Below are 20138 nucleotides of genomic sequence, written 5' to 3'. Positions count from 1 at the left end.
CAAGGTGGGAGGATCATGTACAACAGACATCTAAAAGCGTGCATAGGACTTCCGGATTTCCAGTAGCAAATGTGAAGAGAGCAGCATGAATTGTTAAACATACCTTAGGATTCATAAAACAAAAACATATGTGTCGCCTACCGAGATGTTGGTGATGATGCTTGCATGTCCATATGAGATAGTAACCAAGGTCCTTAACATCCTCATAGTGAGCCTTAAAGGTGTTCTTCGTGAAGACTTTTCCTGATAGGCTAAAGGCATCACCCAAGACTCTTGTTCAGGGTGGTAACTGCTAATGTTCATGAGTAAGCGGCCCTTTGCTTAAACACTACATTTTGGAGTTTCTTTACAAAAGGAAGCCCTGACTATGTATCGTGGACCATAATGTGTTTCCTTTCCATTTCACACTTCTCCACATATGTTTTGGCTGTTTTCTTTCTTCCATGATTCACCTAATAATTCACCTAATAGTAAGCCCATAGCAGTGATTTGGCAAAAACAGTCCTGAGCTATTGGCTAGATCAGGGGTAGGAATTTAATTTAAAATGCACCAAGCTCTTCTTTATCCTTAATTCTATTCCTTGCCTATAATTTATCAGTTGAGCATGAATCAGGCTGCATCTTGAGCAATCATGGTCCTTTTCCCTGGTATTTGGAATTGAGATGGGAAGAGAGAGGGGTTTTAGCCTCCTTTTTGGAAACTTAACGTGTAAAATAAGCTTACATATTGTCAGGATTAGATATCTTTAACCAGCCTTATGCAACCAAGCAGCAAGGATGATCTGTAGTTACAGCAAATGGTGAATTGTGTATGTGGAGAGAAGCAGATTTAAGAGACATCTCTAAATCCATTGGTGGGGTACCTGGGCGGCTCAGCGGTTGAGCGTCTGCCTTTGGCTCAGGTTGTGATCCCAGAGTACTGTGTCAGGTTCCCTGTGGGGATCCTGCTTCTCCCTCTGCTTATGTCTCTCCCTCTCTCTGAGTTTCTCATGAATAAATAAATAAACTCATAAAAAGAGTCCATTTGTGAGGTCTGATTGTATCCCTGTTCTTTGACTTCCACGAAATACCTGTTGCCTTTAAGAAATGGAAGAAAGAAAAAAAAAAAGAAAGAAAGAAATGGAAGAAAGAAGGGTTTTATAACTTAAAATCAAATGAGTTGGAATTATTGCAAGTTCCCATAGGCACTTACACTTTTAATTTCTCTTTACCAAGTTTTGCTTGGTTTTGCTGCAGTTGTCCAGGGTTATATTCCCTGACAAGTGCCTGGAGAGCAGCTATTCTGCGTCAGTGAATCAGTGCCAAGAAGTATGCTTTAATAACCAGCTAAGTTGGGGGGACCACCCACAGTCTTTTATGAAAATTGAGGTCTCTAACAAGGACATGTAGTTGAATAGAATGCAGCCTCAAATTTGTCCCAACATGTGGAACTTATTCGGAATCTTACTTTGTTTTATCTTAATTTGGAATCTACTTTTAATATTCCTGCCGGGGAGTTACAGAATGAGAAGGTAAAAGAGTCTTTTGGGTGAAGGGAAGTTACAGGATGAGAAGGTAAAGAGTCTTCTGGGTGAAATTCAAATAGTCTTACCAACTTCAGTGAAAAGCTGTCTTAACTTCTCATCTGACCATTTTCTTAACAGTGATTTGTGAAATGTGTTACCTTGGTTATGTTTTTGAGAACTAAAGCCATGTGTTATTTTTCTTTGCATCTTCCACAGGTGTTTGTACAGCGACTGTAACAAAAGGGGTGCTGGGTAAGAATCTCTGAATGTTCCTTTTTTTTAAAGAACTTTCTAGAAGGTCTTGAATGGACATCAAATATCTTCCAAGGATGCAATAGTTCAGTTTTCCACTCAGTCACATCAAAAACCACTATTACATAGGCAGCACTAGTATATCTTAGGCTTCCCTGCAGGGAGGGGAGTAGGGAAGACCATACTCCAACACACGGGAGCAGAGACACTACAGCTCAGGACCGTTTTTCTGCATCAGAGAGGCTCAAAGGCAGAAAGGGGGAATGCATGTGATTGGCCTGATTTATGTCAGAGGCTACTTCTTTTATACTCTTTAGGGGAGAAGAGCTGAGTTTCCTTCAAAGTAGATGGTTTGGTACCCTTCACCCTGAGTTCATCTTTTAACTAGTGGTCAAGGAATGACCTCCTCTTTCCCCTTAAATCTGTGTATTTTGTATACTTTGGACAAAATGAATATTTGTCCCTCAAAAGGCACATGTCTTAGCCTGGAAAAGAGGTTGAATAAAAAGAGTTTCCATGAGTGTGTAAAATTGTGTAAAATCAAGGCAAGGACTTATCTACGGAAATCTGTACTGTCCTCTACTTAGATTGAGAGTCTACAGCCTTTGTTAGGTTCTTCAAAATTAGTTCAGGCTTCCAGGCTCCTGGGTTCTGAGCAGGTTGGCTGGCCAACCTTTAAACAGGCAAAAAATGAACACAGGACCCCTTGACCTGCTCTCTTTGGCTCAGACGGTGAAGATCATATTTGCTACAGTAAACTCTACCTGTAGAGTTTCCAATTTCCAATGGCATTCTCATGCAAAAGTCTGACTTTATTCTGAAATACCAGTGACATCTATTTAGATAAGGTTCCCCTGCTATGAGGCAAAACTCATTATGATGCAATCACTTTAATCGCGAGCAGATATGGGTTATTAAGTATCAAACTGCGTGTGTTTATTGCTCATTATTATATTTAGAGGTTTAAATAGCTTTCCTGCTTTGAGAGGTAGTTATAAGCTCTCAAATATTTGAAACCGAAACGACTAAATTGTCCATTTATTTCAAGTTCATGATTTTGTTTAGACAGGAGCAAAATGCTTTTCATGTGTAACTTTCCATCAATGGAGTGAATTTTAGGCATGGAAGGGAGAGCAGATAGTTCCTAAATTAGAGTGTCAATGGGTAGAGAGGCAATAGGAAGTTAAAATGTTAAGGCTGATCAGGACCATTCAGTCTAAAACTGCTTTTCGGGAAAATAAAGGGTGAATTTGGGTTTACAAAAAAAAAAAAAAAAAAATCATCTCTGTGGTTGTGAGTGTGTGGAGCCAGGAATCTGGAACTATCTAGACAAAATATGTGAGGCTGCTTTCTTTTTCAGTTGTCAGTATCCAATATTACAAGGAGACATATGTATCAGTCACAATCATAATCATTTAATAATTGCTCTCTTCACTCAGGTAACCTCAGATTTATTTATTTATTATTTTATTTATTTATTCAAGAGAGACACTGAGATGTAGCAGAAGGAGAAGTAGGCTCCTCACAGGGAACCCGATGTGGGATTCGATCCCAGGACTCAGGATCACGCTCTGAGCCAAAAGCAAGTGCTCAACCTCTGAGCCACCCATCAGTTACCCAATCTGAGTAACCTCAGATTTAAAGAAGACAAGGAAAATGAGAGTGATAGACTTCCAAAAATTTGTTATAATTGAATTTAATTAAAACTTTGAGAGATATAGCAAAATATAATAAAAGCCCCATATCAAGCCCAAACTGCTGCGAACCCGTCCCTTGTTTAAAATAATTAATAATAATAATAATAATAATAATAATAATTATGAGAGTGTACTTCAACAAAATTTCTTTTTTTCTGAAATAAAATAAATAACAATTACAAAGTAAATACTCATTTGAAGACATTTAAAGTCATAACTTTGAAGATTCCAAGACAAGCTTCTAGCATATATGGAACAAAATTAATAATCAGATCATCTTCTGAGATGACACTTCTGGACACAACCATTTCTAGGTATTTTTACCCTCATTGTTGCCCTGGAACGAATTGGAGTCTTTTTTTTTGGAAAATTAAAATGCTGGTGTGTAATTCTGTAATATATTAATTACATTAGGTTTAACTGGGTTTCTTTCAGTCTCCTTTTCTAAGGCTTGTAAAGGGCTTAGGCATTCATAACCATTCTGAGCTGTGAACCGCAGGGAAAAGCTCAGCCCCTTGCCCTCAAGGCCTGTTGAGTTGATGTGTGAGACTGAGAACACACCCGAGAGAACTGTGGCTCCCCCAAGAAGTCTTTACAGTGTGAGAGCTTTGCAGTGAATGGGTTGTGTTAAATGAGAATCCTTCTTTAGCAGGTGGTTCTGAACATTAAATCTTACTCAACCATTCTTATTAAGGGCAAGTCACTCAAGATGAAATTCTCGGAGACAATAACTTATCTGCTTGAACTACTGATAGAAACAAAGTCATTTAAAAGTATCACCAGAAAAATAAAAAATAAAAAATAAAAGTATCACCAGTTGAGTATTTTCTTTTCTTTTTTTTAATAAGGAAACTTTGCTGAGGTTTATTAAATTTTCTTTCTACATGTAACACCTTATTACCTTGAGAAGCTATATAAAATGCATTTCTAGCTGGTGGGAGCAGTTAGGCCCTCCCTAAACACCCCTTCCGCGAAATAAAGTGCTTGAATATATAGGAATCTAAGAGCTGTGTTTAACTCCTATAGCCCAAAAGACCCAAGTGCTCAAAATTATTTGAAAATAATAATGATTTGTTTAATGATGACTGCCTGGTATACTCACCCTTTATTACGTATCTGGTTTATTCAGAAATAGCAGTTCACCTTTTGTAATCCAGTGTCCCGAGAGCAAAGTAACCTGGATTAAAGTCTAATGTCGACCCTGTTTTTACTCATCCATCTAATGAACATTAACTGTGTTCTGATGTGGGATACATCATTTCAGAAACACTAAGAGACATATATTCAGTCCTCAGTAGCTTGACAAATTATAAAGGGAGATATAAATTGTGTGCAATATAAAGTAGGATAAAAAAAAAGCCACATTTCAAATTGAGGGGAAAGGATGGATTATTTCACGTTAGTGGGGAGATCACTGGTGATGAAACTATAAACTAGTACCAAAGTTATGGGGAACAATTGAACAATACCTATCAAACAGCCCAATAATTCTACTTGATCCAGAAGTTCTATGTTGTTGTTGTTTTCTTTTTTTTTTCCTCCTTCGGTTCTTCTTCTTTTTTTTTTTAGCTTAAAAAAATTCTATACTCGGTGCTCATCAAGTTGGTGCACTGTTCATCCTCCTTCACCTATTTCACCCATCTCCCCACCCATCTGGCCTCTTTAGCCATGGTCTCTATACTTAAAGGTCTGTTTCTTGGTTCGTCTCTCTCTTTTTCTTCCCTTAGCTCATTTCTTAATTCCACAAATGACCGAAATCTTAAATTCCACATATGACCGAATCACATGATAGGTCTTTCTCTGACTGATTTATTTCACTTAGCATTATACTCTCTAGCTCCATCCAGGTCATTGCGAATGGCAAGATTTAATTCGTATTTATGGCTGAATAGCACTCCATTGTGTGTGCGTGTGTGTGTGCGCACGCACGTGTGTGTATTTCACATCTTCTTTATCCATTCATTAATCCATGGATGCTTGGGCTGGTTTCAGATGTTGGCTATGGTAAACAATGCTCCTTAAATGTAGGGGCGCATATATCCCTTTGAATTAGTGTTTTTGTATTCTTTGAGTAGTGGAATGGCTGGATCAGGAGTTGTTCTATTTTTAACTTTTTGAGGAACCTCCTTACTCTTTTCCCAGTGATTGCACCAGTTTGCATTCCCACTAACAGTGCTGGAGGATTCCTTTTTCTCCACAACCTTGCCAACACCTGTTGTTTCTTGAGTTTTTTATTTTAGCCATTCTGATAGGTGTGAGGTGATACTGCATTGTAGTTTTGACTCACATTTCCTTGATGATAAGTGATGTTGAGCATCTTTTCATGTGTCTGTTAGTCGTCTGCATGTCTTCTTTGGAGAAATGTCTATTCATGTCTTCTGCCCATTTAAAAAAATATTTTATTTATGTATTCATGAGAGACACAAAGAGAGAGAGAGGCAGAGACACAGGCAGAGGGAGAAGCAGGCTCCATGTAGGGAGCCCGATGTGGGACTCGATCCCGGGTCTCCAGGATCACACCCTGGACTGAAGGCGGATGATAAACTGCTGAGCCACCCAGGGATCCCTCTTCTGCCCATTTTTAATCAGATTATGTTTTTTTGGGTGTTGAGTAAATTCTTGTATATTTTGGGTACTAACCCTTTCTCGGGTTTGTCACTTGCGAATATCTTCTCCCATTCCATATTTTGCCTTTTAGATTTGTTGACTGTTTCCTTTGTTGTGTTTTTTATCCTGATGAAGTCCCAGTAGTTTATTTTTGCTTTTGTTTCCCTTGCTGTAGGAGACATGTCTAGAAAGAAGTTGCCAATGGTTGATGTCAAAGAAATTACTGCCCGTGTTCTCTTCTAGGATTTTTATGGTTTCCTGTTTCACACTTAGGTGTTTAATCCATTTAGAATTTACTTTTGTGTATGGTGTGAGAAAGTGGTCCAGTTTCACTCTTTTGCATGTAGGTGCCTAGTTTTCCTCATACCATTTGTTGAAGAGACTGCCTTTTCCCCTTTGTATATTCTTACCTGCTTAGTTGAGGATTAATTGACCATGTGATTGTGGGTACAGTTGTGGGTTTTTATTCTGTTCCATTGACCCATTTTCGTGCCATTTTTGTGCCAATGTGTCCATCTTTGGGTCAATACCACACTGTTTTGATTACTACAGCATTGTAATAGAACTTGAAATCTGGAATTTGGATACCTCCAGTTTCATTTTTCTTTTTCAAGATTGCTTTGGCTATTCAGTGTCTTTTGTGGTTCCATGCAAATTTTAGGATCATCTGTTCTACTTTCGTGAAAAATGCTGTTGGTAGTTTGATAGGGATTGCATTAAATGTGTAGATTGCTTGGAGTAGTATACACATTTTAACAATATTTATTCTTCTAATCCATGAGCATAACACCATTATTCTTGTAATCTTCTTTCCATTTCTTTTTGTCATCTTCAATTTCTTTAATGTTTTATAGTTTTCAGAGTACAAGTCTTTCACCTCTTTGGTGAGGTTTGTTCCTAGGTTACTTACTTTTTTGGTGCAATTGTAAATGGGACTATTTTCTTGATTTCTCTTTCTGCTTCATTATTGGTGTATAGAAATGCAAGGATTTCTGCATGTTGATTTTATATCCTGTGCCTTTCCTGAATTTATCAGTGCTAGCCATTTTTTGGTAGAGTCTTTTGGGTTTTCTATATAGAGTATCATGTCACCAACAAGTAGTGGAACTTTTATTTCTTCCTTGCCAATTTGGATGACTTTTAGTTCTTTTTGTTGTCTAATTGCTGTGGCTAGGACTTCTAGTACTGTGTTGAATAAAGATGGTGAGAGTGGACCTCTTTATCTTGTTCCTGACCTTCGGGGAAAAGATCTCAGTTTTTCCCCATTAATGATGATGTTAATCAGAGGTTTTTCATACAGCCTTTGTTATGTTGAGGTATGCTCCCTCTATCCCTACTTCATTGAGGGATTTTATCATGAATGGATGTTGTATTTTATCAAATGCTTTTTCTATATCTACTGAAATGATCATATGGTTCTTATCCTTTCCCTTATTGATGTAATGTATTACATTGATTGATATATAAATATCGAATCACCCTTGCAACCCAGGTGTTAATTACACCTGATTGTGGTAAATTATTTTTTAATGTATTGTTGGATTTGGTTTGTTATTTTGTTGGTGATTTTTGCATCTATGTTCATAAACAATATTGGTCTGTAATTCTCTTTGTCTTTTGCATAGTGTTTTTATCTGGTTTTGGTATCAGGGTAATGCTGGATAGAACAGAATGAATTTGAGAATTTTTCTTTTCTATTTTTTGGAACAATTTGAGGAAATAGATATTAACTCTTCTTTAAACGTTTTGTAGAATTTGCCTATAAAGCTATCTAGTCTTGGACTTTTGTTTGTTGGGAGGTTTTTCCTTTTTTTTTTTTTTTAAGATTCATTTATTTGAGAGAGAAAGCAAGTGCAAGCAGGAGTGGGAGGGGCAGAGGGAGAGGGTAAGAGAATCTCAAGCAGACTCCATGCAGAGCACAGAGCTGGACTCAGGGCTCAGTCTCTTGAGCCTGAGATCATGACCTGAGCTAAAACCAAGAGTTGGACCCTTAACCGAGTGAGCTACCCAGGTGCCCAGGAGTTTTTTGGTTACTGTTTAATTTCTTTGCTAGTTATTAGTCAATACAAATTTTCTATTTCTTCCTATTTCAGTTTTGGTAGATAATGTTTCTAGGAACTTATTCATTTCTTCTAGGTTGTCCAATTTGTTGGCATCTAGTTTTTCATAATATTTTCTTATAATTGTTCATATTTCTGTATTGGTTGCAATCTCTCCTCTCATTTGTGATTTTTAAATTTAGATCCCCATTCTCTTTTTCTCTTGATTAGTTTAGCTAGAGGTCTATCAATTTTATTATTTTCAAAGAACTAGCTCCTGGTTTTATGATTCATTCTGTTGCTTTTTTTTTTTTTTCTTTTAAGATTTTATTTATTTATTCAGGAGAGACACAGAGAGAGAGGCAGAGACACAGGCAGAGGGAGAAGCAGGCTCCATGCAGGGAGCCCGACATGGAACTCGATCCCGAGTCTCCAGGATCATGCCCTGGGCTGCAGGCAGTGCTAAACTGCTGAGCCACCCGGGCTGCCCTGCTTTTTTAGTTTCAATATTATTTCTGCTCCAAACTTTATTATTTTCTTTTTATTGCTGGTTTTAGGTTTTGTTCATTGTTCTTTTTGTAGCTCCTTTAGGTATAAGATTAGGCTGTTTATTTGAGGGTTTTCTTGCTTCTTGAGGTAGGCCTGCATTGCTATAAATGTCCTTCCTAGAACCACTTTTGCTGCATCCCAGATGTTTTGAATTATTGTGTTTTCATTTTCATTTGTTTCCATGTACGTATTTATTTCTTTTATTTCCTGGTTTGGTCCATTCATTGTTTACTAACATGTTATTTAACCTCCATGTCTTTGTGGTCTTTCCAGATTTTTTCTTGTGGTTGACTTCTAGTTTTATAACCTGTGTCCGAAAAAGATGGATGGTATGACTTTGATCTTTTTGAATTTGTTGAGGCTTGTTTCGTGCCCTAATATGTGACTTATTCTGGAGAATGTTCCATGTGCATTTGAAAAGAATCTGTGTTTTGCTGTTTCAGGATGGACTGTTCTGAATATATCTGTTAGACCCATATGGTCCAATATGTCATTCACAACCCTTGTGTCCTTATTGATTTTCTGATTAGATGATCTATCCATTGATGCAAGGGGATGGTGTGTTAAACTATTATTGTATTACTATTGATTACTTTCTTTATGTTTGTTAATACCCGCTTTATGTATCTGGGTCTCCTATGTTGGGTCCATAAATATTTACAATTGCTAGATCTTCTTATTTGATTGTTGCCTTTATGATTATGTAGTGTCCCACTTTGTCTCTTGTTACAGTCATTGTTTTAATGTCTAGTTTGTCCAATGTAAGTATTGCTACCTCAGCTTTCTCTTCACTTCCATTTGTGTGATAAATGTTTTTCCAACCTTTCACTTTCGATCTGTATGTGTGTAGATCTGAAATAAGTCTCCTGTAGGCAACACATAAATAGATCTTGCTTTAATCCATTCAGTCATCCCATATCTTTTGATTGAAGCATTTAGTCTTTTCAAAGTAATTATTGATAGCTATGTACTTATTGCCATTTTATTACTTGCTATATGGTTATCTTTGTAGTTCTTTTTCTCTGTTCCTTTCTTGCTTTCTCATGGTTTAATGGTTTTCTTTAGTGATATACTTGGATTCATTTTTCTTTATTTTTTGCATATATATTTTTTGATTTTTGATTACTTTATTTTTTGCATATATATATTTTGATTTTTGATTACCATTGGTTAATGGTAACCATTAAGTTACCATTTTTGATTGCCATAGCCTTATGGGGTTTCCCTGGTATGTAACTGTTTTCTCTTGCTGCTTTTAAGATCTCTTATCACTACTTTAATTTTTTAAAAATATTTTATTTATTTTGAGAGAGCAGGAGCAAAGGGGAGGGGCAGAGAGAAAGGGAGAAGTAAACTCCCTGCTGAGCAGAGAGCCCAATGGGATGCAGGGCTCCATCCCAGGACCCTGGGATCATGACCTAAACCAGAGTCAGATGCTTAACTGACTGAGCCACCCAGGTGCCCCTGGTTTATCAAATTTAGATAACTAAAATTGAGAGCCTGTTGGGGGCAGGGTTTGGTCCCTGTGATGAAGTTTTGGAATACAGGTGAGGTCTGGAGCCTACAACCAAGACAGAATTCTTCAGATGTCTTTGGTGCAAAATGGTGGTTTCATTAAAGCACAAGGACAGAAACCATGAGCAGGAAAAGTTGCTGCCCTGGGCCTGTGAGGAGTGGCTGATTATATACCCAGGAATTGGGGGAGGTAAGCAAAATGGAGATTCCAAAAGGGTTTTCATATGCTAAGGAGGACCTACAAGATACTGGAAGCCTTGCCATTGTCAAGTTAAAGATTGCTTTTCCCTCTAGCATAACATTAAGACAATTGGAAGCCTCCTAAAGAATGTCACATATATCCCACTCTGGGTGGGTGTTGTTTGTGGGATATCAGCTGTGCTTTTCTTGAGCTAGCCCTGCTCCCTCATCACCTGTGTTGTTAATGGGCTAGTTGGGGGCCACCTTGAGCTTGAGTTAGGTCAGACCAGGTGTTTGCCCGAGCTGTGGTCTCACTGTGCTGTGCCCAAGATTGCGAATCCGAGAAACCGCCAAGGAGTCGACTCCGATGCAAGCGCATGAGGGTTTATTAGCAAGTTTGAGCTTGGGTCCAAGTGTACCCGACACAGCGGAGCAGGGACTTGGACCCAAGGTGGGTTACAGCTGGGTTTTTATGGGCCGGTCTAGGGGATTTCCAGAAGGGGTGGAGAAAGAATTTCTTAAGCTCTGTTCTCATTCTGATATGGGGCTTTCAAGGTCGTTAAGCTCTGTTCTTATTCTGATATGGGATTCCCAGCCATGAGCATTAAGCTCTGTTCTCATTCTGATATGGGGCTTTCAAGGGCCTTAAGCATTTTTTTCCTGTAACTGAAGTGAGGTAAAGTTCAGCTCTTATTCACAGGGGCCTGAGATGGCCGTACTTGTGCTAATGCTGAATTTAAGGTGGAATGGGCTTAATTTCCTTGGCCTCTACAACTGAACCACGTGGTATTCACTCCCTGAAACACTTTCATTGGTGAGGGGGTACTGCAGTCAGACTAGATGGATGCCACCAGCCCACTGCTGAGGCTGCATTTGGATTAGTGTGTGTGTGTGTGTGTGTAGTCCTCTTTTCCTATCTCCAGGACAGGAGATGGTATTGGCCATGATTGAGGCTAGACACACAATATCATGCTGTGGTGTAGCTTTGAATGGAGTCCTGCTGAGGCTGTGCTGGAGGGAGGTGAATTTGCAGGAGAATGCAGGGGTGGGGCAGATGGTAATAGCATCAAACAAATAGTGTTTGTACTTGTCTGCTGTGGAAGGAGACCTGGAGCTGCCCTGGCGAATTCCTGCCAAGAGTGAGTTGGATGAGGCTTGTCCCCAGGAGGTGGCCAGGGGCATGGGGCAGTGTTAGCAAGCTAAGTGGACTGTTTGAGCTGATCCCAGTACTCAGTACCCCTATAAGTAGGCTGGGGAACAGGGGGATGTAAATGGCACCTGGAAGCAGTTTTGTTCTTGGAGAAGTCTTCCAAAGATCTCTTCCCCTCCAGCACCAGTTCTGAGATTAGCAAATAAATCTTCCCGTATGCTCCAGGCATTTTTCAAACTGCTGCTTCTATGCTGTTTCTTAGTGGGGTTCTTTGTTGTGCTGTCTCTTTAAGGGTGAGGACTCCATTTCCTCTTGCCATTCACCTCTCCCAGAAGCCAGGGGGCTGATTTTTAAAGTTCCAGGTGGTAAATAAGCCCCACTGATTTTAAAAACTCAGGAAGTTAAGCCTCTTGGGTTTTCAAAGCCAAATGTTATGGAGATTTGTCTTCCCAGTGTGGATCCCCCTTGCATGGGGTGCTTGGTGTAGGGTCTGCTCCTTTCTCTTCTCCATGCTTGTGGTGTCTCTCCCTCCCTTTGGACAATCTTGTGGATCACTTTGGTTCTTGAGCATATTCCCACCCTTCCTATCATTTTAGCATGGGGCCTCTTCTTTACGTGTAACTGTAGAGAGTCTGTCACGCTGGCTTTGGGTTCAATTTCTGGGTTATTTACACTGACGTGGGTGTTATCTAGGTGTATCCATGGGTTGAGGTGAGCTTAGTATCCTCCTTTTCTGCCACCTTCATCCAAAGTTCCAGAAATCCTATATTTTGGAATTTGTCTTGGAGGGATACTCACACATGAGAGACACTATTTATTTTTTGAAGCTATGTATTGTAACATCGTTCATATTACTTATAAAAAGAATGGAAAGTCAAAGATGCTCATCTGTGGACTTTTATATAAATTAATACTAGTATTTGTTAAAAAGAATGAGCCACCCTCTGATGTAATACATTCAAAAAGACCCAATATCATCTTTGTGTTATTCTTGTTAAAGGCGAATTAACTCAATCTAAGTATAAAAAATGTCGGGTTTAATCTGATTGGTAGTGAAATGAAATAGAGAGGCCAGGCAAAAGTTGGTCGAGGCAAACCTTTAATAGGATGCACTCATGGGCAAGGTTCTGAGGCCCACAGGGGAGGCAGAGAGAGCGGGCTGGGGAAGTCGCGCCCAGGGGAGGGCAAGAGACCTTTTTAAGGGGGGGGTATGGGGTTGTGTGTCTGGATGGGGTGATAGGTATTAGGGCATATTACTGGTGGAATTGGCTTGGGGCGATAACTGCTTATGACCTTATATGGGGTCTGGGTAAGGTGGGGTTCAGGTTTCCTGCATAGGTCCAGTCTCCCCCTGAATGTGTCCTCCGGTGGTCTGCTGGTGATGGGAAAGTTCTGAGGTGGGGGCCACAAGGTGGGGGGTCCGCTGCCATTTTGTTGGTGCCTCCCAATCCCCCTTGATCCCACTGGCCCAACTAAAAACATCTAGCAGACCCAAATCAAATGATACTGTACAAAGTGTCACCATTGTGAAAGACAAAGGATAAAGGTTATAGGATACTAGGGAGATATGACAACTAAATGAGGTTGAGTTGGATTGGATCCTGGAGCCTGAAGAAGTTGGAAAAATAGGTATAATTTGAGTGTAGTCTATAGCTTCATTAACTGAATTTCTTACTTTTCTTGGTTGTACAATGGTTATGCAATCTGTTAATATTAGAGGAAGTTAGATGAAGGGTATAGATAAATCTTGGTACTGGTTTTGTAACTTCCATATTTATGAGAAAATATGTAAATGTTTAAAGACTCAGGATCTGCCCACTCATGTCTCCTTCTCACTACTCCTCCCTACTATTTTGAGACACAGTATGGCTCAATTCCTGTAACTTTTTTTTTTTTTTAAGATCTTATTTATTTATTCATGAGAGACACACACAGAAAGGCAGAGACACAGGCAGAGAGAGAAACAGGCTTCCCACAAGGAGCCCGATGTGAGACTCAATCCTGGGTCTCCAGGATCACGTCCTGAGACAAAGGCAGACGTTCAACCACTGAGCCACCCAGGCGTCCCTCAACTCCTGTAACTTTAAACCAGTTTTGGACTCAAGACAGCTTTCATTAGAAATAAAAAAGACATGTGGGGGGCTCTGTCAGTTAAGTGTTTACCTTTGGCTCAGGTCATGATGCCAGGGTCCTGGGATTCAGCCTGCATTGGGCTCTCTGCTCAGTGGGGAGCCTGGTTCTCCTTCTGCTCCTCCCCCCATGATCTCTCTTTCTTTCTTTCAAATAAATAAAATCTTTAAAAAAAGAAATAAAAGAAACCTAGAAAAGAATAATTAATTTTGCATGCTATTTCCTATTTCTATATGTAGATTTTAATTTTTTTGTTAAATGTTTAAAGATTTCTGCGGGACTTGTAAATCTTCATGTAGAAAATTTTACACTGATATTCAGTAAGTATTCTTTTTCTGTCCTTGCAATGACAAATCAACTAATCAACTTAGCATAGTATCTGCCATGTGCTGTGTATTGTCGTAAACATTAGTAAAAATATGAAGCCATATGGGGCAAGTAGGTGAAAAAAGAATTGATAACATACTCCAAATTAGTTATAGAAAAAGATAGCTTTTTATATAGCTTTTCTAATAAAGAACTTTTCTAATAAAAATGTCTGATGTTTTTTTTGTTGTTGTTGTTTTTGTTTTTTTAACTGAATGGGAAGTCATCAGAGAGAGAGAGAGAAACCAAGAGAGATTCTTAACTATATAAACAAACTGAGGGCTGTTGGAAGGGAGGTGGATGGAGGGATGGGTAATTGGGTGATGGCCATTAAGGAGGGCACATGATGGGATGAACACTGGGTGTTATATACAACTGATAAATTGTTGAACACTACGTCTGAGACTAATGATGTACTGTATGTTGGCTAATTGAATTTAAATTTAAAAATTCTAATTTTTTAAAGAAGTATTCACATCTTGTTTTTATAAACTGCTAAAAACTCAATTTGCTTTGTACTTGGTTTATCATATCACAAGCTTTGACCTTTCCAGGTGCTTCTCTCTGTATATCATTACCTCCTGAGTTTTTCCTCATTCTTGTGCTCTCTCTGTCCCTGGGATACATATTAGTAAGACATAGAGTGGGGAAATGGAACATATTTTTCAGCATGTACTATTGACTCTCTCTATTTGATATTAAAACAGGGACAGTTTTCAGCTTTGCGAGGGATTATGGGCATGGCATTTTTGGGGAAAACTCTGTGTCAGGTGGTGCTTCTTCAGGGAAACACTCCTTTGATTAGAACTGGCTTCAGGATTAGGGTTTCTTCTTCAATTACTTCACTTGAATCAACCACAACCTTGTACCTTCCCCATTGATTTAGGCATCTTTCAGCCTAAAAATGCACTGTATTTGGTTGGAACAATACAGTTCCATCACAGAATTGATTTCTGAAATTTAGAGATATTACCAAAAAATCTGAATTCCCAAATTCTTTTGCACAATCAAAAGATCTGGGAACACTGGGCTCATCTTTATATAAAAAAATCTGCAAGTGTTGGATAGCTGCTCTCTTCAGATGGGGCAGGCAGTCTCACACACCCAAACAGTCCCTAATGTCTCTCTGACCTTAATACCATCACCAGTTGCTATTTAACATCATACTAGAAGAAAGTAGAATATCTCCTGTACCATGATGAAGGAAAATCCTGGTGCTGTGGATTATCAGAATACCGGAGTGCCTGTGGAAACCCATCTTCTGCCTCTGCTGTAACTTTGAGAGATGCTGTAAAAATAAATGTCTGTCCCAATGGAGGGAGCAGATGGGAATAACTTTCAAGGTTACTTCACCCTCAGCTCATTATTTTCTATACAATATACAGAAGGAAGATTCTTCCTACACCTCTCTTCTATTTTTTTTGTTCATAATGCCATGTAATACAGTTCTATTGAGACAATAAAAAAACAAAATCATTGAGTGCATCCATACTATTTTGCATTAAGCTCACAGAATTTTGAATGTAAGAGTTCAGCAACGATAAGCAAAATATTTAAAAGTAAAACAAAAAGAATTCCAACAAGAAAAATAAAACAATTTAAGAATGTGAGTGATTCTGTCTGTAGTTCTACTCATTAGTACTTACCCTAAAATGACAGATGAAGACACTGTTCCTTCAGGCAGCTTCTGTTCCCCAAATGCTTCTTATGGTGCTGTCATTGTGATCCTCTGAATGGTATTCTTGTGCTTATGAAAACTTTTAAAAATTACCCTCCATGAAAAGACACGGAGGAAACTTAAATGTATATTACTAAGTGAAAGAAGCCAATCTGAAAAGACTATATACTGTATGATTCCGACTCCCTGACATTCTGAAAAAGGCAAAACTGTGGAGACAATAAAAAGATAAGTGGTTGCCAGCGTAAGGGGAGGGATGAAGAGGTGGAGCATAGAGGACTTATAGGGCAGTGAAACTATCTGTATAATACTATAATAGTGGGTACATGTCATTATACTTTTGTCCACACCCATAGAATGTGCAACACAAGAGTGAACCTTAATGTAAAGTGTGGCTCTGGTGATAATGTGTCAATGTAGGTTCATCAGTTGTTAACAAATGTACCACACTGGTGAGAAATGTTGATAATGAGGGAGGCTATGTATGTGTGGGCTGGGGGTTTAGGGGAAGTCTGTGCCTTCATCTCAATTTTGCTGTGAACCTAAACCTACTCTAAAAATTCAAGTCTTAAGAAAAGACAACATGGCACATTGCAAGGAAAGGTCTTGCACCCACACAATGTAAGACTCCAGTAAATGTTCTTTTCAACTTTGATAATGGCTGCAGTACTCATAAAAGTTTACTGGGAAACTTCCACAGACCATTCGAGTATTATATATTTGCCTTATCCTAGCCCCATAGCCCACCTACAGCCTTCCTTATGAACAGAGCCAACCATGTCCTCATCATCTTGAGTTTAGTTTGGCTGGTTCTTCCTTACAAAATTCACATACTAACCAAGATTTCTGTAAATTCTCTTTTCCTGCTCCTCTCCCCCTCCCCCCCCCCAATGCATTGTGTTCATGGAGAATTGCTGAACCAAGTTTTGTATTTCATTCTGTTACTTCTTTCCTAGGTCTTTCCCTTCTCTCTCGTCTTGTGGTAGCTCCATTACTCATTTGCTCTTCTTTCTCTTTCAATTGTCTTCAAAGTGCCTTGAAACAAAGTGGAAATGAAAAGTCTCATGACTTTACATGTTTTATTTAAGAACTTAGAAATATGAGTATTTAAGGACCATTGTCAAAAATTTACAAGTCTGTTTTTATTTTCATTCAGTGCACCTTAATATCTGTTGCTATGCCTTTGAATGTGTAAATAAAACATTTGCTTTGGATAATGGTATTTAGAATCAAAGATTATAAATTACCTCTGGTCATAAATATCAAATCCATAATCAGTAATAAAGCTGTATTCCTTAATTACTTTGCTTTTACCATCTGCCAAGGAATACATTAAAGAATGTCATAAACAAAAGGAGTGAGCTGTAAACCCCAACTGAAATTCTCTTGAAAACACCCGCAGGAGATTTCCCTTGCGATAAATGACACATTACTTCAGTGGAAGATGTGAAGTAAGGAGAAGGAAAGGAAGCTGTCAGGGAAGATTGAAAGGCAGATGTGTGATTGATACAAGGCAACTTCAGGAACTCTTTTAAGCTTTCTTAAGTTTTAACTCTTGATTAGAGGATATCCTACTTTTCTGTGCATAATTGCATACCCTGTAAAAAAGGCATTTACATTACAGTTTGTTGCATTTTGAAATGGAATTGCCTTTACTCAAGTAGTGAGATGTAAAACTCTGGGCAAAATTTTATGGCAGTAACTGTTAGGCTTGAAATTTTAAAATATGTATTTGAGCCTGAAAATTGTTTTCTATGCTTGGGCAGTACACTGTTTTCCATCAACTTGAGGCACGTAGAATGTTCAAGCTGGAAGGATTTTAGAAATCATTTAGTCCAAGAATTCGTTTTATAGATGAGTGAGTTAAAATAAAAATTATAAAAGTGTAAAGATGAATCTAGGACACTTGTTTGAAGATTCAATTTGTTGTTTCACATTACTATAGCTATTAGAGAGTAAGACCAAGCCAAAAAAGAAAACACTCGATATGAAGTGATAGTATTTTGAATTAAAAAGGGAAAACATAATAAAAGCTGCATTCATTTAAATAAAAACGATGTTATCTTTGGTTGAGACTATTATAATGACATAGACTCTTGCCAACTATTAGGGAGGAGGTTGAAGCAACTTCTCAAAGAAAATGGCTCCTATTCAGTTTAAATCATTTATCATAGTGATTTCTGACAATTTAAATTGTGTTATAGTGTGGTTATAGCATTAAAAATCTGAATTTTATTAACCAAGATTGTTATTATAATCTTTAAGAAATTTGGTGATATGGCTAATGAGTCATTCTACCTGCATATTAAATATTTTTAATCTTAGGAATTCCAAGATTCTAATCTTATCAATTTTTGGAATTTTATTTATGTATATTTGAATTCATAATAGTGTTAGGATAATGATAGTCACAAAAGTTCCAATTTTCTTTTTGTATAATTACATATTCAAAAATTAGCTTAAGTATGGCAATGCAACGTTCATTGCTTCATGATTGTTGAAGCTATTTAGATCAATTGTGGCTTGTGAAATCTCACATAATAACACTGGGAAACTGGAAATAGTGAGGCACTTTATGAATAAACTTCAATGTGAATCTTGAATGTATGAAGGGTGCATGCTAATACAATAAACATAGTTAGGAAATGGAGAGTCTAATATGAGTGTCTATACATATAAATGTGAGGAGCTAAAGAATTCCTATAATACAGTATCAGACACATAAGAAAACTCTGTATCAATTAGAAAGATGATATTCAACAAATCTATTAAATTGCCTATCATGTCCTGTGTTCAAAGATGAACAGGAAAAAAGAGCAAAAAAAAAAAATTTGAGTTTTTCTAGTGTATAAGAATTAGTACAAATACCTAGCCAAAGGGCTTGTGTAGTTATGAGTAACACAAAAATTTCTATATATGGAATTCCATAAAAGAAGCAGTGTCTGGGTAGTCAAATAAAAGAACTTCAAGAATATAAGGTTCATATCCTAGCAAGGTCCTATTTTATCTGTGTGGTAATGGATGCATTACCTAAAATGTCTGAGCTTCAATTTTAGGTCTTAAGGTCTTAGGCCAATAATTCATATAAAATATAATAAAAATTATATTGCATAGAATATGCAATAGGTGTCAATAGATGTTTGTTTCTTTCTAAGCTCTGGTTATGAGGGGAGCTACTTGGCATATGACTGTGTAGGAATTTAGGATTCACACTCTCTTAGATAAATATAAATTTAATAAAGCTGGATATTGTCACAGGAAAGTTAGATAAAATAAATGATGTTCGGAGAGTGAAGGGAAAGCAACCAAGGACTGTGGTGAGAGCTAAGACATTGGTAGCTTATCAAGGTTAGAGAACGGAAGGAAAAGCAATTTAGAATAATAAGGGTTGGAGGGAAGACAAGATAGGATTAGAAAGAGTGGTTTTGATAAGTGAGGGAAGAGAACATAAAAAGTGAAAAAGAACAGAGGAAAAAGTTTAAAATAGTCAGGATGGCAGTCTAAGCTAAAGTGCTCACACTTGGGAATTTAGGCCAGCCAGCCCAATTCCGTCAGTTTTTAATGAAGATCTAATCCTGTCTGAACTAGACAGGACATTATATTTTAATGGTAAAGGAGATAGGACACTCTTGTGAACAAATTATTTTGTGAGGAACGTAGACTAAATTAGAGGGCTCATTTCCCATGAGGAATAGTATTTGGGCGTAATGTTGGTAATATTCCCTTTTGTTTTTATGAATGTGTAGGTTAATTTGTTTTTGCTGGTATGTAATAATGAAAGGGGCAAGATTTATATATATGAACAAAACATAAAGCCAAAATACAGCCAGATGATTTGCACTTAAATATGCCAGGAAGCATGGTTAAGGGTAAGGGATAGAGTTACATACAGATGGACTTTGGTCCCTCTCCTTATATTCTTGTGATTTGGTCAAATTACTTAATAGTTTCAAGCCTCAGATTCCTCATCTGTAAAATGAGGCTTTAAGTGCAGGACCACTTCACATGGTCCACATGTAAACCATCACAGATCTCAATATAAATTTGGTATTTAGATGACCTCTTTTTTTTTTCAATATTTTATTTATTTATTCATGAAAGACACAGAGAGAGAGGCAGAGACACAGGCAGAGGGAGAAGCAGGATCCCTGCAGGGAACCTGATGTGGGACTGGATCCCCGGACCCCGGGATCATGACCTAAGCCAAAGACAGATAGATGCTCAACCACTGAGCCACCCAGGTGCCCCTAGATTAGGTCTTATTAAGATTAAGTAAATACTGGTAAGGAAAGGATGGATGGAGGAAAGAAAGGAAGAGGAGAGGGAGGGGAGACAAATGTCAATTTATTAGAACAAAATCGTTTTTTGTGTGTGTGTGTGTTTTAATATGAATTTTGTAGGTACAGTATAGGCTTCAGAAAAAAAGATGGTATATGCACGAAGTTTTCATTATCTTAAAAGAAAAATTGA

At 38.0% G+C, this 20138-nt stretch overlaps 1 long non-coding RNA gene across 1 annotated transcript in view; it reads left to right on the top strand.

Annotated features, from left to right (window-relative positions):
• Positions 1-1128: 1128 nt before the first annotated feature.
• LOC125752266 (uncharacterized) overlaps positions 1129-20138 on the top strand; it is an 83534-nt gene continuing 64524 nt past the window's right edge. The window contains exons 1-2 of the long non-coding RNA XR_007401337.1: positions 1129-1554; positions 1722-1757. This is a non-coding gene — a long non-coding RNA (uncharacterized LOC125752266). The remainder of the gene's footprint in view (positions 1555-1721; positions 1758-20138) is intronic.

Source organism: Canis lupus, chromosome 12 (assembly GCF_003254725.2).
Source record: "Canis lupus dingo isolate Sandy chromosome 12, ASM325472v2, whole genome shotgun sequence".
Lineage (NCBI taxonomy): Eukaryota > Metazoa > Chordata > Mammalia > Carnivora > Canidae > Canis > Canis lupus.
Note: the sequence above shows the minus strand (reverse complement) of the source record. Positions and strands in the feature narration are given on the sequence as shown.